Here is a 13981-nt window from a genome sequence, read left to right as displayed (position 1 = left end):
TGCAAAATAATATACTGTCCGATGCTTAAAAGAGTTGTCCAGTCGAGCTAAGTTATCACCAATCCACAGGGTAGGTGGGGTGATAACTTAAAGATCTGTGGGGCTTACACCAATCAGCAGAACCGAGAACTTTTATTCCCTTTCGACTAATGCCCATGCCGCTCCTCGTTATCTAAGGGGCTGCCAAAAAAAGCCGGGCGCAGCCCTTTGGAGAGTGAATGGAGCATTGGTTGGACATGGGCACTGCAGCTCCATCATTAAGTGATAAAAGTGCTACCTGTTCTGCCACTCGGGGTCCTACAGATCTAGAAGTTAAGTTATCACTAATTCAAAAGACAGAAGTTATCTTCACTGGACAAACCCTTTAAGAAGCAATGTCAATGTACCGCCATACTGTGCTCAAATAATACCAATATACAGTGAACAAACAACTAACTGTGCTATACAGCTCTGACTCCACCACACTCTGCAAAAATAATATATTGTCTAATGTCTGAGCAGCTGTGCCACACAGTACCAATTTACCGCCATACAGTGCTCAAATAATACCAACATGCAGTGACAAACTACCAGCTCCATAGATAAACTTATCTAATACCAGGGCTATACAGAACTGACACCACTATACTCAGCAATACGAATATACTTACAGTGCCTAAGTAACAGCGCCGTACAGTGCCAATCTACACAACACACAGTGACCCAACAACAGATCCAGTACATAAACTAAATTAATACCACTGCTATACCGCACTGATACCATTATATGCTGCAAAAACAATTTACTGTACAATGCCTAAATGGCAGTGCCATACAGTGCCAAAGTACCGCCATACAGTGCTCAAATTATACCAACATACAGTGAACAAATAGCTCCATATATAGCGTAATCTATACAGCACTGAGACACCACCAAACACTGCAAAAATAATTTATTATATACCACATAGTGCAAACGTACCACTATATGGTGCTCAAATTATAACAACCCACCATGGCCCACTGCTAGCTCCACACGGAAAGAAATCTAAAGCCAACCTTATACAACGCTCCCAGCACCATATTTTGTAAACATTTCATAGCGTAAAATGCCTAAGTCACTGTACCATATGATGCTAACGTACCGTCATACGGTGCTCAGATTATATCAACATACTGTGATCAGATAGCTCCATACATACACTAATCTAATAACAGTGCTACATAGCACTGACACCCTGCAAAAATAATTTACTGTACAATGCCTAAGTAATAGCGCCCCACAGTGCCAAAGTACCACCAAACAGTGCTCAAATAATACAGTGACCAACTACTGGCTCCAAGCATAAAGTAAGCTAATACCAACACTATACATCGATCACAGCACCATATTCTATAAAAATAATATATCGTGTAACGCCTGAGACACTGGTGCAGAAATACCGCCATACCGTGCTCAGAAAAATACCAACACACTGTGACCAAATAGCTCCATGTACAAGATTTATGGTGGTCAGAAGCTACGGATATCCGGCCATCCGTGGCGTCCTCTTCAGCAGAGGCTTCTTTAACTTACACCCCGGGTGCAGGACTCTTGGAAAGCTGGGTGACAAGTAAGAAACATAAATTTTTGACACCCTGATGGATGAGGATGACTACATTAATCCTGTGCTTCTTCCATTGCTTCTTCCCTTTACTGTTACCGTTCTATATAATTCGTGTGGGCGCAGGTAGAACAAAGCGTGTAACGCTCACCACAGGGCGACACAAAGGAGCGCTCACTGTTTGCTCTGTCTGTGTAACGCTGGGATAATACCGCCATCTCATTACCCACAAGACACGAGCGTCGCCGGAGAATTACAACCACTAATTTGAATGCGGAGGTATTTTCTTTCTTTCTCTTTTGTCTGGAAGCCACATCTGTGGTCACTAAAACCACCGCCATCAGACACGTCGGCTGCACCCACGACAAGCGGATCGCGGCTGCGTATACATCCATACCTATATACAGTGATGAGGGGCGATGTTCTCCTACGGAACCAAAAGTTCTATTTACTCCAAAATTGTATCGTTAAGAATCCAAAGCTCGACACAAAGAAAGCAGACCTCACACAACTCCATCAGCGGAGAAATTAAAAAGTTACCCGTCTCAGAAAAAGGCGCCGCAATCCATCATTTTTATTTTATATAATTCAGATTTATTTTTTTTTTTAACCGCTATAATGCAAGAAAACCTTCTAAGTTTGGTATCGCCACAAATAAAGTGACCTACTGATTTTTTTTTTACCATACTATGAGCGCTCTAAAAACAAAATTATTATTTTTTTTTTTTTTACAATATTACCCAATTTTTTTCATTGTTTTTCAATACATTATATGGTTAAAAGAACGGTATTTTTTATTTTCATTTTTTGGCGGGATGAATGGCATTTTCAAATGAGAATTCGTCGTGCGGTTTTGTGGACGGAAATGAAAAAAAAAAATATATATATATATCACTGTTCTCGGAAAAAAGGAGACAAATGACACATATGGCACCAAAAAAAAAAGCTTTAAAAATGCAGCAAAATCTGCCTTTTGTAACCAGCTTTTTTTTACTTCAAAGAGATCAGGCGGAAAAAAATGCAGCAAAAAATGAACGTGTGCACAGTAATGATGCGTGTTGTGTCATTTACATCTTCCCATTCACACACGTTGCATTTCCGGTCTGAAACCTGAAGCTAAATAGTTAAATCAGTTGTTCAGCTTCTCACAGGAAGCAGAGCGCAAGAGAAAATTACTCCCCCCCCCCCCCATAACAGTAGTGACACAAAACAAAAAGTAACATAAGATATGATCGTTCCCTGCGCTCTCCTATAGGGTACGTCGGTTATACAGAGCGCCAGAGAATCCTATGATCGGACATAAGTTTCCATAATGGACCATTTAATGGATGCAGTCGCACCCCCCCAAGTTTTCTAGGATTAGGCTGCCAGTTAAAAACATAGGTTCCTTTTAAAGGAATTTTCTATACAGTAAAATAAAATTTGGATAAAAGAAAAAAATTAAGAAAGCAACCCCACTTTGCCCTGTCCCCCACCGGTCTCTACTTTCTGCTGCTTTAGGCACATGTGACAGCTGCAGCCAATCACTGACTGAGGCAGGTCCTTGCTGGACCAATGAGAGTTGACTATATAAAGGCACCCAGAAGATCTGCTTGCTGTTCCAGGAGGGAGGGAGATCTCTACATTTTGGGGGGAGTTTTCTGGACATTGCAGGAGAGATGGAAAGCATGAAAAACTATCGTGAATGATGACAGGGCTGATCATTTATTAATCCTAGAAAGGCAACAACTCTGCAGAATGTTCATCTCTCTTTCCTTAGTGAGTTCTATTTGGAATTCTATTCTGGTTGCCTAGTAACCGCTTCACTTCCTATCTGGGTGACTACCATCAGTTTTGAACTGGCCACAGTATATATTATATAGGTTTCTTGTCACCACAGGAATCGTGAAGTTTAGAACATGTAAATATGTTGTGTGCTGACTGTGTATGATAGTAATCATGGTAGTTAAAGGGATTGTCCACCTTTTGGGAGAATTTTTTTTTTAACTAAATGCATGTAATTGGAGCTAAAAGTCATTTTTGCAATTGGGTTTCATAAAAAAATAAAAATGTGGCACTGTTTTGCTTCTATAGCCTCTGTGTTGCACTGTCTATTGCTGACTGAAGAATGAGTTAACTGAGAATCTGTCAGTGAGCTCCTTGTGACAGTGAGTTTCTAACTTATTTCTCTTGTCTTTTTCTGAGCTCTCAGCTGATTTATGACAACAGATCAATGTGCTGGGAAACAAGAAAAAGGCCTGTAAAAAGCCAAATGGGGCAAAATTTGATTGTAAAAAGTTATTTTTTTTAGCCACTTATAAATGCAGCAAAGTCCCCTGATATGGACATCCCCTTTAAATTCAGTAGCATGGTTAACTTTTATCACAAGCAGCACATTGAAAGCTCTCGTAGTAGTTTTTTCCTTCCAGATAACCGTCTCCTGTCTCTGGGACTATCGTACAATTTATTTAGCTTTGGAATTTGGCAAATCTTCTGGTATTTGGACAATAGGAAGTTCAATGACTTCCCAGTAGGAAATAGCAGAGTACTTGATACTTCCATTAAGACTACAGTATATTTGCGTCTTTAATCATTTCCTTCCAAGATTATTTTTCTTGGTAATGGACTAGGGGTGGGGCTATTCCCCAAAGTCTAATAATATTAGACTGGCCGCCTATTCCTTTCCGCTAAGAAAGTCTCCATTTTTACAGATGTTTTCTTTGTTGTTTTTTTTTTGTCCTTTTTTATTTTATTAATTTTATGCTGCTAGATTTTTTTTATTTATTTATTTTTAGATTTTTATATATATTTTTTTTAAATAATTTTTAATTTGCCTCCCCGGCTTGTCCAGGGTATAAGAGGTTAATCGATTCACCTGTTACCCGGCCAGATTACTTTTAGATTAGCAGTAACTGAGACATATGTAATCTATACATTTCTATATATTTAAAGCGGTATCCGTGACAGTCACATTCCTCTTTTGCGCCCGGGTTCTAGTCCAGGATTTGACAACGTGTGTCTCGCCAGCTGTTGTTGGACTACAAGACCCAGCATTGAGGCTGACAAAATTACACATAATCAACCCCCCACCCTCCCAGATTTGGAGGGGGGGGGGTTATAAAATTTGACAACCATCGATTCTGCAGTGAGAATCACGTGATCACTGCAACTAATCACTTAATCATGTACGATAATCCAGTGATTGGCTGCAGCGGTCATGTGACTGTTGAACAGGACCTCTGCAGGATCGGCAAGGACCACCAAAGATATGATGCCAGAGGGAAGGATTTCAGTAGGTCAGTTATTGTTATTTGTTTATAGCATGTTTTGTACAATCCTAGAAAACTCCTTGAAGGGATAATTTTTGGACGTTCTATTCAGGTTGGTACCATTGTTTCATTTTTCCCTATTAAAGGGGTTGTCAGGGTTATGATCCCTAAGATAGGTCACCATATCAGATGGGAATTGGCTGTGGGGCATCACAGTTATGCTCTGTTCCCCGTCCGGAACTGATCGATGAGGGTGCGAGTGTCAGTTCCGCATCAGTCTGATATTGAGGTCCTATCTTAGGGATCGTAAGATCGGACAACCCCTTTTAAATAACAATTATATTTCTTTTCCTTTAATCTGAAACTCCAGAACGTTCCGAATCCATTTGTGGCACTAAAAATGTATTGTGGAGCTTCACAAACTAGGAATAGATTATTTTTGGGCGCCCTGACTTCCTTTGGGATCTCTCAACTCCTTACAAGGGACTTTCATATACTTTTATCTGATAATCTAGAAAATCTTGTAATCCGGAACCTATAAAGTCACTTTCATTCTAGAATTTCACTGCAATCGATGACATTACCATCTGAGACCGGAGTTACTAGATGGGCTCATCCTTTTGGGGGGCATATTGTCATTTTCCTGCAGTATTTCCACCCCGGTCCTATCTGCATTATGACTCTGTTAGTTATTATAATCGATCCCATAAGCTTTGCAGACTGTTCCTGACGGGACGGAAGGGACAGGACTGATTTTATTGGCATGTTCCATATAAATTTTCACTTTGAAACAAAAAATTTTTTTTCCGCCCCTAGTTATATTAATCCCAGTGTGCAGAGCCGTCCTGCTGAGCAGCAGAGATTTGGAGGTGCGTGCTTCGCATGCTGCTTCGGGAGGGAGTAGTGTCCTGATATTGGCTGATCTCCAGATCTACAACCGTTTATATCACGTTCATCAGACTACTGGCAAAACCTGCTCGTCTCGATCCCAGACCACCCGACTGCGGATTAACATGTTCAGTGCCAGGAAGACGAGATCTCCCACAGTATATCAGATTATTAATATATTTGTTATATTTTTTGGAAGTTTTTTTTTTGGGGTTCTTTTTTTCTTCTACTAGTATTTGGGTTTTTTTCATAGGGCATTAGCAAATAAAACATTTGTTCCATCTGGGAATGTGTCATCAGATAGTGAACTACTGTTTAAATCAGGTTTTTAGGTTAATTATTTTAATCTAGGTGTGTTTTTTTCCATATCATTCATGATCTGTATAAAAATAAAACTGAAATCTTATATTTTTCATATTCCTGATCTTTCAGGTAATGTACATTATTAGCAGCAATAGACTAACTCAGGCCCTATCTTTTGTTTTCAAGCATCTAATGAACGGGTGCAAAGGTCCTGAGTTATCTACATATCTATACCTATATAGAGCTGTTATCAGTCATTGTACAGGAGGAGGAGGAGGAGGTGAGCTGTGACATCATCTATTGTGAATCGTGGATCCTGTGTTACCTACTGTGTATAGAGGTATTATCAGTCATTGTAAAGGAGGAGGAGGTGAGCTGTGACATCACCTATTGTGAATGGGGGATCCTGTGTTATCTACTGTATATAGAGCTGTTATCAGTCATTGTACAGGAGGAGGAGGAGGAGGTGAGCTGTGACATCATCTATTGTGAATCGTGGATCCTATGTTACCTACTGTGTATAGAGGTATTATCAGTCATTGTAAAGGAGGAGGAGGAGGTGAGCTGTGACATCACCTATTGTGAATGGTGGATCCTGTGTTATCTACTGTATATAGAAGTGTTATCAGTCATTGTAAAGGAGGAGGAGGTGAGCTGTGACATCACCTATTGTGAATGGTGGATCCTGTGTTATCTACTATATACAGAGGTGTTATCAGTCATTGTACAGGAGGAGGAGGAAGTGAGCTGTGACATCATCTATTGTGAATTGTGGATCCTGTGTTATCTACTGTATATAGAGGTGTTATCAGCCATTGTACAGGAGGAGGAAGTGAGCTGTGACACCACCTATTGTGAATGGTGGAACCTGTGTTATCTACTGTATATAGAGGTGTTATCAGTCATTGTACAGGAGGAGGAGGTGAGCTGTTCCATCACCTATTGTGAATGGTGTTTACTGAATATAGAGATGTGACCTGTCATTGTAATCTTGCCTGTGATGATAAGGAGACTTTTGAAAAGTATTTTGTAAAGAATAGGAAGTAAGAGTCTAAAATAACCCCAGTGTGAAAACTTTAAGAATTCTATTTTTTTTTTTTCATTTTAACACAGATTAAAATATAAAATAGTCATTGCCAAAAATACCCTTCTACCAGAAAGGGATTGTCCAGAGGAGACAATTGGGGCAGACGGCAAAAGATCTGCGCGTTCTCTTCCACACAGCGCCTTATGCTGCGGTACGTCAGAGACCTCTGAACACATTTCCGTGGTTAATTGTAATATTTCTGCTTTTTTTTTTTTTTGGTGTTCGGTATAAAAACCACGTCTTTCCGTGGTTAGCCACACTGGATATTAAAGTGAAAGTCCGCGCTGCGAGTAATAGCTGTGTGCAGCGCTTGCATCTAGTGATTTTCCCTGACCGTGCACTATATAGAAAGTGGAACATTTCTGCCCCAGCTACTTAGGTGAATATGTGAGAAGGAACAGAATAGATTCACCCTAATACAATATTTACCATTCTGGATAGCAGAGAAGTGCCGAATACTTTGCTGGCTCCAAACCTTTAAAAAAAAATAAAATTCTTCCAGTCCAACTTTCTACTCTGGGTTTTGATCCCTGAGAAATCCTGGCTGGCTGCAGGTGTAGAAAATCAGGTCTTCTTTCAGCACAGCGCCACACCTGTCCACAGGTTGTGTGCGGTATTACAGCTCAGCCACTCAGGTGGATTGATGGGGCATATGCTAGAAAATCAGGTCTTCTTTCAGCACAGCGCCACCATTGTCCACAGGTTGTGTGTGGTATTACAGCTCAGCCCCTCAGGTGGATTGATGGGGCATATGCTAGAAAATCAGGTCTTCTTTCAGCACAGCGACACCATTGTCCACAGGTTGTGTGTGGTATTACACCTCAGCCCCTTAGGTGGATTGATGGGGCATATGCTAGAAAATCAGGTCTTCTTTCAGCACAGCGCCACCACTGTCCACAGGTTGTGTGTGGTATTACAGCTCAGCCCCTTAGGTGGATTGATGGGGCATATGCTAGAAAATCAGGTCTTCTTTCAGCACAGCACCACCATTGTCCACAGGTTGTGTGTGGTATTACAGCCCAGCCCTTTAGGTGGATTGATGGGGCATATGCTAGAAAATCAGGTCTTCTTTCAGCACAGCACCACCATTGTCCACAGGTTGTGTGTGGTATTACAGCTCAGCCCCTTAGGTGGATTGATGGGGCATATGCTAGAAAATCAGGTCTTCTTTCAGCACAGCGCCACCATTGTCCACAGGTTGTGTGTGGTATTACAGCTCAGCCCCTCAGGTGGATTGATGGGGCATATGCTAGGTGGGGGGGAGGTTTCTGCTTCAGCAAGTGACCTCTCAGAAACAAACAAAACCGCTTTTGCAAAGTTAGGGTATGTGCAGCAGAAGAATCATCATACTGAGGAGTCAGCGGCGAAAAGGTAGCATAAAGGCTATGTTCACACGTAGCGTTTTTGCTGCATTTTTTTTTTCTGCAGGCAAAACCTACTCTCTTGGCAGTAAGAAGGTGTTTACAAAAAAACAGGTTTTGCTGTCTCTTGTGCATGCTGATAAAGTTTAGTGCCCCCCCCCCCCCCCCCAAAAATAAAATAATGCAACTTCCTTCTACAATGTAAAAACGCAACAAAAATGAAGCAAATACTTAGAGTATGGCCACACGTTTAGTATTCGCAGCAGATTTTGCTGAACTAAAAACCAGAGTGTTGACAGAAAAAAAAAGACAGCCGAAATGTGTATTTTTAACGCGTTTTTGATGCTTTTTTTTTTTTGCGCCATTCATTTGAATGGGGTAAAAACGCTGAAAGAATTGACTCACTGCAAAAAATTTTTTTAAAATTGCTTTGATGGTTCAAATCCACAAGGAAAAAATAAGCAGCGTGTGCGTGAGATTTCAGGAATCCCATTCACTTTGCTGGAGCTGTAAAATGCAGCATTTTTTAACTTTGAAGCAAAACGCAACGTGTGAACAAGCTCTTATAGTTTTTTTTTCCATTTTTTTTTTTTGACTACAGCATTAACATTATAAATTAGAAACTTGTCATTGCCCTTACCGAATAAAAGACACTTTTTCAGCAGAGCCAACGTCATTGCTGCGGTGCTGAAGGGGATCCGCTGCCTCTTGCTGGAGGGGATGTAAAGCGGATGTGAGCAGCACACAAACACTTACCCGACCCACTGATCCTCTCGTTATTTATTTAAAGCCAAACACACAAATCAAGGTCAGAAACAACTTTCAAAAATCCTCGATTGTAATCCTGGCGTCATTGCCGAGGGCTGATTTCTCTTATAAGACACAAGAGCTTGGATAATAGGGACTGGCTACGCGGACGCACGCTCCTTTATAGCTCTGACTTTCAGAAGGTAAGAAAGTGGCTATGAAACGCATTTAAAGGCATATTGGGGCTTTCCCTAGCTGGAGAATGGGGAAATGTGACCTGGCCGATTATACATGATGTCACACAGAAAAGAATATTCTAGCAAACCCATAAATCAAAAATATTTAAGTCCTGGACAACCCCTTTAAAGCCCTTTTCTTTATTGGAAGGGAAAAATCAACGTACAAGAGCGTCCTAATCCTTGTGGTCAATATCTGTGTACGGCGCAGCGCCGTACACTGTGTGGTGGCCGTTCTTGGGTACTGCAGCTCAGACCACATTCATTTCAACCCCCTTTTTGGAAGAATAATTTAATTACTCAAAAATAAGCTCTTCCTCTTCCAGGCTGCTCTGTCGAAGGGGCGTGACTGCCAGCATCATGCAGATTGACAAACGGCTCCCTGCAGTTAGGTAGCAGGGAGCCAGTTGTCAATCAGCGTGAACTTGACAGTCACGCCCCATCAACAGACTAGAGCGGAAGAGAAGCCACTGCTCTGTCGACGTGACGCAAGCAGAAGCCGCTGAATCGCCAGCGGAGATCATCATTAAATAATAATAATAATAATCTTTATTTTTATATAGCGCTAACATATTCCGCAGCACTTTACATACATTATCATTGCTGTCCCCATCGGGGCTCACAATCTAGATTCCCTATCAGTATGTCTTTGGAGTGTGGGAGGAAACCGGAGAACCCGGAGGAAACCCACGCAAACACAGGGAGAACATACAAACTCCTTGCAGATGTTGTCCTTGGTGGTATTTGAACCCAGGACCCCAGCGCTGCAAGGCTGCAGTGCTAACCACTGCGCCACTGTGCCGCCCATCATTAGGCACAAGTTAATTCTTAGTCCCATAGTAAAAAATAATAAAATATTCCTGGATAACCCCTTTAAGGATATGTCCACACAGAGTTTTGTTGAAGAGTTTTTGGAGCAGAAAATGAGTGGAAACTCTCCAAATCCCCCTCAAAACTTTAAAACTCCTCAAGAACCTTGACTTTCCGCTCTGTTTCTGCTCAATTCTTGCTCCAAAATCTTAATGTGCACATTGCCCTAGTGTTGTAACTCGGGTTTAGGACTCAATCAAAGCCTTAAAGGAATGTTCTATTTTTACCTAGTGTGGAACCAAAGGCGGAGTCATGCAAATGAGGCTCAAAAAACACCATAAAAGGAAATCATACTCCGCCCCCTGCACAAGGAAGAACACAATGTATCAGTGCTTAACCCTGAGTGTTCTTTTAAATGGAAATATTGTCAGTCTAACATTCCGCCTTGGTCCTCGCTGTTACACCCATGTTTTCTTTGTTTCCGGATATTAATAGCCCGTCCTATTATAAATCTTTTTTTTTTTTTTTTTTTAACACTGATGACAATAAAAATCCTTTTCATTTCTAAAGAGTAAGAACCTTCACATCTGTACTCATTCATCAAGACCAGAGAGTCTCCGGTCAGACAGGTTTGACACATTCAGATCCATTGTTGCGTAAAACCGTTTTAATTCTCTCTGCAGTTTCTTAAAGGGGATGTCCAGCGTAAAATAAGAAGGTGACATGTAGATAAAATCCTAAATGATTAAACAGATATTCTTCCTAGAAGAAAGGTGAGATATCAGTGCCAGTATTGGGTCCACAGGAAAGAGCTTGTTGTGCTGGCGGGAAGGGGGGTGGCTGACTGCTCTGTTTAATAGCTAAGCCAGCCCCCTTCTCTACCTATAAATCAGCCCTGAGAGAAAATGGGGCTGTTGTCCCTTTTTTTCAGCATTAGTGGTCCCTGTGGTCAGAACCGCCTTGGTTGGAAATGTCTCTGAACTGCTGCTACCTGTGATTGGCTGCAGCGGACAAGTGAGTCATCAGAAAAAATGTGAGGCGCGCTGCTCCATGTGTGACTTTTCTCTTTGCCCAGACAACCCCTTTAAAGATGTTGTTAGGACTCTTTTAGGGACATATTGGGGCCTCTAGGAGCCGGGAAGGAGATGCATTATCGACCAGTGTCTCCCATCCGGCAGTCTCAGGTCTGAGTCCTCAATGTGAATATCCGCCATGTAATACCGCATTTCCCCTGTAGTGGCCGCCATGGGGAGAATTAGTAGCTGGCGGTATCTTTTAGTCTCAGGATTATAATGGGGTCGCCCCTTTAATGTTTCTAACTTGCCGGGTGTCATATATCTATTATCTGAAGGTGTTTTATTATCATTTCTCCGGAAAGCTGGATCCAGTCCTTCACTTCCGTCCGGTCAATTGTTTGCTCTTCATGGGAAATGGGAGCAGTTTGGTGCTAAAGTCCTTACACCCCTTTCTACAAACATGAATATAATGTCAATATTTAGGATTCGCACAGATATTGTTCATTTTCTAAATAAGCTTTATTTAATGATTGCATTGGCACGCTGCCACAGAGGAGGGGCGCCAGACACTTTTCCTCTACATTTCTCTCGCCTCCTTCCAGCGCAGATCTCTGGGCATCTCTGACACTCGCCACATACAAACAGTTTTCTTTAAAAAAAAAAATCTTCTCTCGTTACGTGTACACAGCTTCAGTGCAGAAATATGCATCTCCACGGTTACAATAAATCAGAAACCCTTTGTGTAGTCTGATCCTGCACTCAGGTGTTGCCCTACTCCCTCTGCCCCTCATCGTGTTACAATCATTGCAAAAAGTATTCTATCGTTTTGTGTATGCAGCTCCAGTGCAGAACTATGTGTCTTCATGGTTACCTTGCCGCATTGAGAATAAGAAACCCCATGTATAGTGTGATCCTGCAACCATGTGTCACTCTACTTCCACTGCCCCTTCTTTACCTACACTGCAAAAAGTTTTCAAATTGTTTTGGGTATACAGCTCCAATGCAGAACAATGCATCTCCATAGTTATTTTACTACACAGTATGTGATGTACGATCCTGTAGACATGGGACCCTTTCTTGTTACAGACATTGCAAACAGACTACATTAAAAAGTATTCTATCGTTTGGGGTATACAGCTCCAGTGTAGAACTATTTGTCTCCATGGTTATTTTGTTGCATTGAGAGTAAGATGTAGTCATGTGTTAAGCTTCATTCACATATGGCTTTTATCTTTCAGTTTGTTGTGGTTTTTGCCAATATTTTTAAAAAGCTGTGACAAAAAAAATGAATCCTAAAATAATTGAAAAAAAATAAATATTATGTGTTAGGAGTATCATGACTAAGGCATCAGGCTATAGATATACATAGATTTGCATTGGAGCTGCTTACACAAAACGAGGAGATTGTTAATGAAGAATATTTTCAAACTTATTATAAAAATGAACATTAGTTGCAAAATTTACATTCTTGTCGCTTTAAAACCAAAATCTCAGTCCAGCAACAGCTGGGTACCTTTGATCAGACATTGCGGCTCTTCTTGGATTAGATTCCTCCGCAGGCTACCTTCTTGCTAATGTAATGTTTGCATTCTCATAAAGGCAATCATAGTGATATAACCAGCCCGAGTGCAAGCATAATTGGTGCAATGCATTATTAATCTAGAATTACTTGTGTAGGTGCGCCCAAATAATCTGACATGGCCAAAGTTCAATCACAAGTTAAACACAGGCTTGTATATAAATTACAGTATGAGAGACTATGTAAAGTCATTTTTAGGTAGATAATTTCAGTTATTTTGAATCAGCATTCTGCCAGCACTATAGATGCTTGAACTTTCTTTATCTCGCTCGCTAGCATGCATTGCCCCTTGAATTGCCCAGTGATTTGGCTACCTGGAACTCAAAGCCCACTCTGATATACCTGTCTGAAATTTCGATGGTCAGGAGCGAAGAGACAAAGACCCCCATTCCTGCAGAGAAATAAAGACCCGTCCCCACTTCCTGTAGCGACAGGGATCTGTCCCCACTTCCTCTTCGCTGACAAAGACCCACCCCCATTCCCTGTAGACTCAAAGACCCACCTTGACTTCCTGTAGAGAAACAAAGACCCCACCCCCTGTTCCTGTAGAGAGATAAAGACCCTCCCCAACTTCCTGTAGGGACAAAGACCCGCCCCCACTTCTGTAGAAACACACAGACTTGCCCCCTTTCCTGTAGCGAGGCAAAGACATGCCCCCACTTCTTTAGAGACACACAGACTTGCCCCCTTTCTTGTAGCGAGGCAAAGACCTGCCCCCACTTCTTTAGAGACATACAGACTTGCCCCTGTTCTTGTAGCGAGGCAAAGACCCCCCACACTTTCTGTAGAGACAAATAATCAACCCCAATTCCTGTAGTGAAACAACGAACATCCTCCACTTCCTATAGACACAAAGACCTGCGTCCCATTCCTGTAGAGAGACAAAGACCCACCCCAGCTTCCTGTAGAGACAAGGATCTGTCCCCTGTTCCTGTAGAGAGCGAAAGACCCTCCCCAACTTCCTGTAGAGACAAGGATCTGTCGCCTGTTCCTGTAGAGAGTGAAGGACCCTCCCCAACTTCCTGTAGAGACAAGGATCTGTCCCCTGTTCCTGTAGAGAGCGAAAGACCCTCCCCAACTTCCTGTAGAGACAAGGATCTGTCCCCTGTTCCTGTAGAGAGTG

At 41.7% G+C, this 13981-nt stretch overlaps 1 protein-coding gene across 1 annotated transcript in view; it reads left to right on the top strand.

Moving 5' to 3' along the window:
* The window catches only part of RUNX1 (RUNX family transcription factor 1), a 99871-nt gene that overhangs the window by 19397 nt on the left and 66493 nt on the right, over nt 1-13981 (top strand). The gene's annotated exons all lie outside the window — the stretch shown is intronic.

This window comes from Phyllobates terribilis, unplaced genomic scaffold (genome assembly GCF_046119375.1).
Source record: "Phyllobates terribilis strain yellow unplaced genomic scaffold, ASM4611937v1 Scaffold_2__4_contigs__length_985480577, whole genome shotgun sequence".
Taxonomy (NCBI): domain Eukaryota; kingdom Metazoa; phylum Chordata; class Amphibia; order Anura; family Dendrobatidae; genus Phyllobates; species Phyllobates terribilis.
This window is presented reverse-complemented; position numbering and strand designations above follow the sequence as displayed.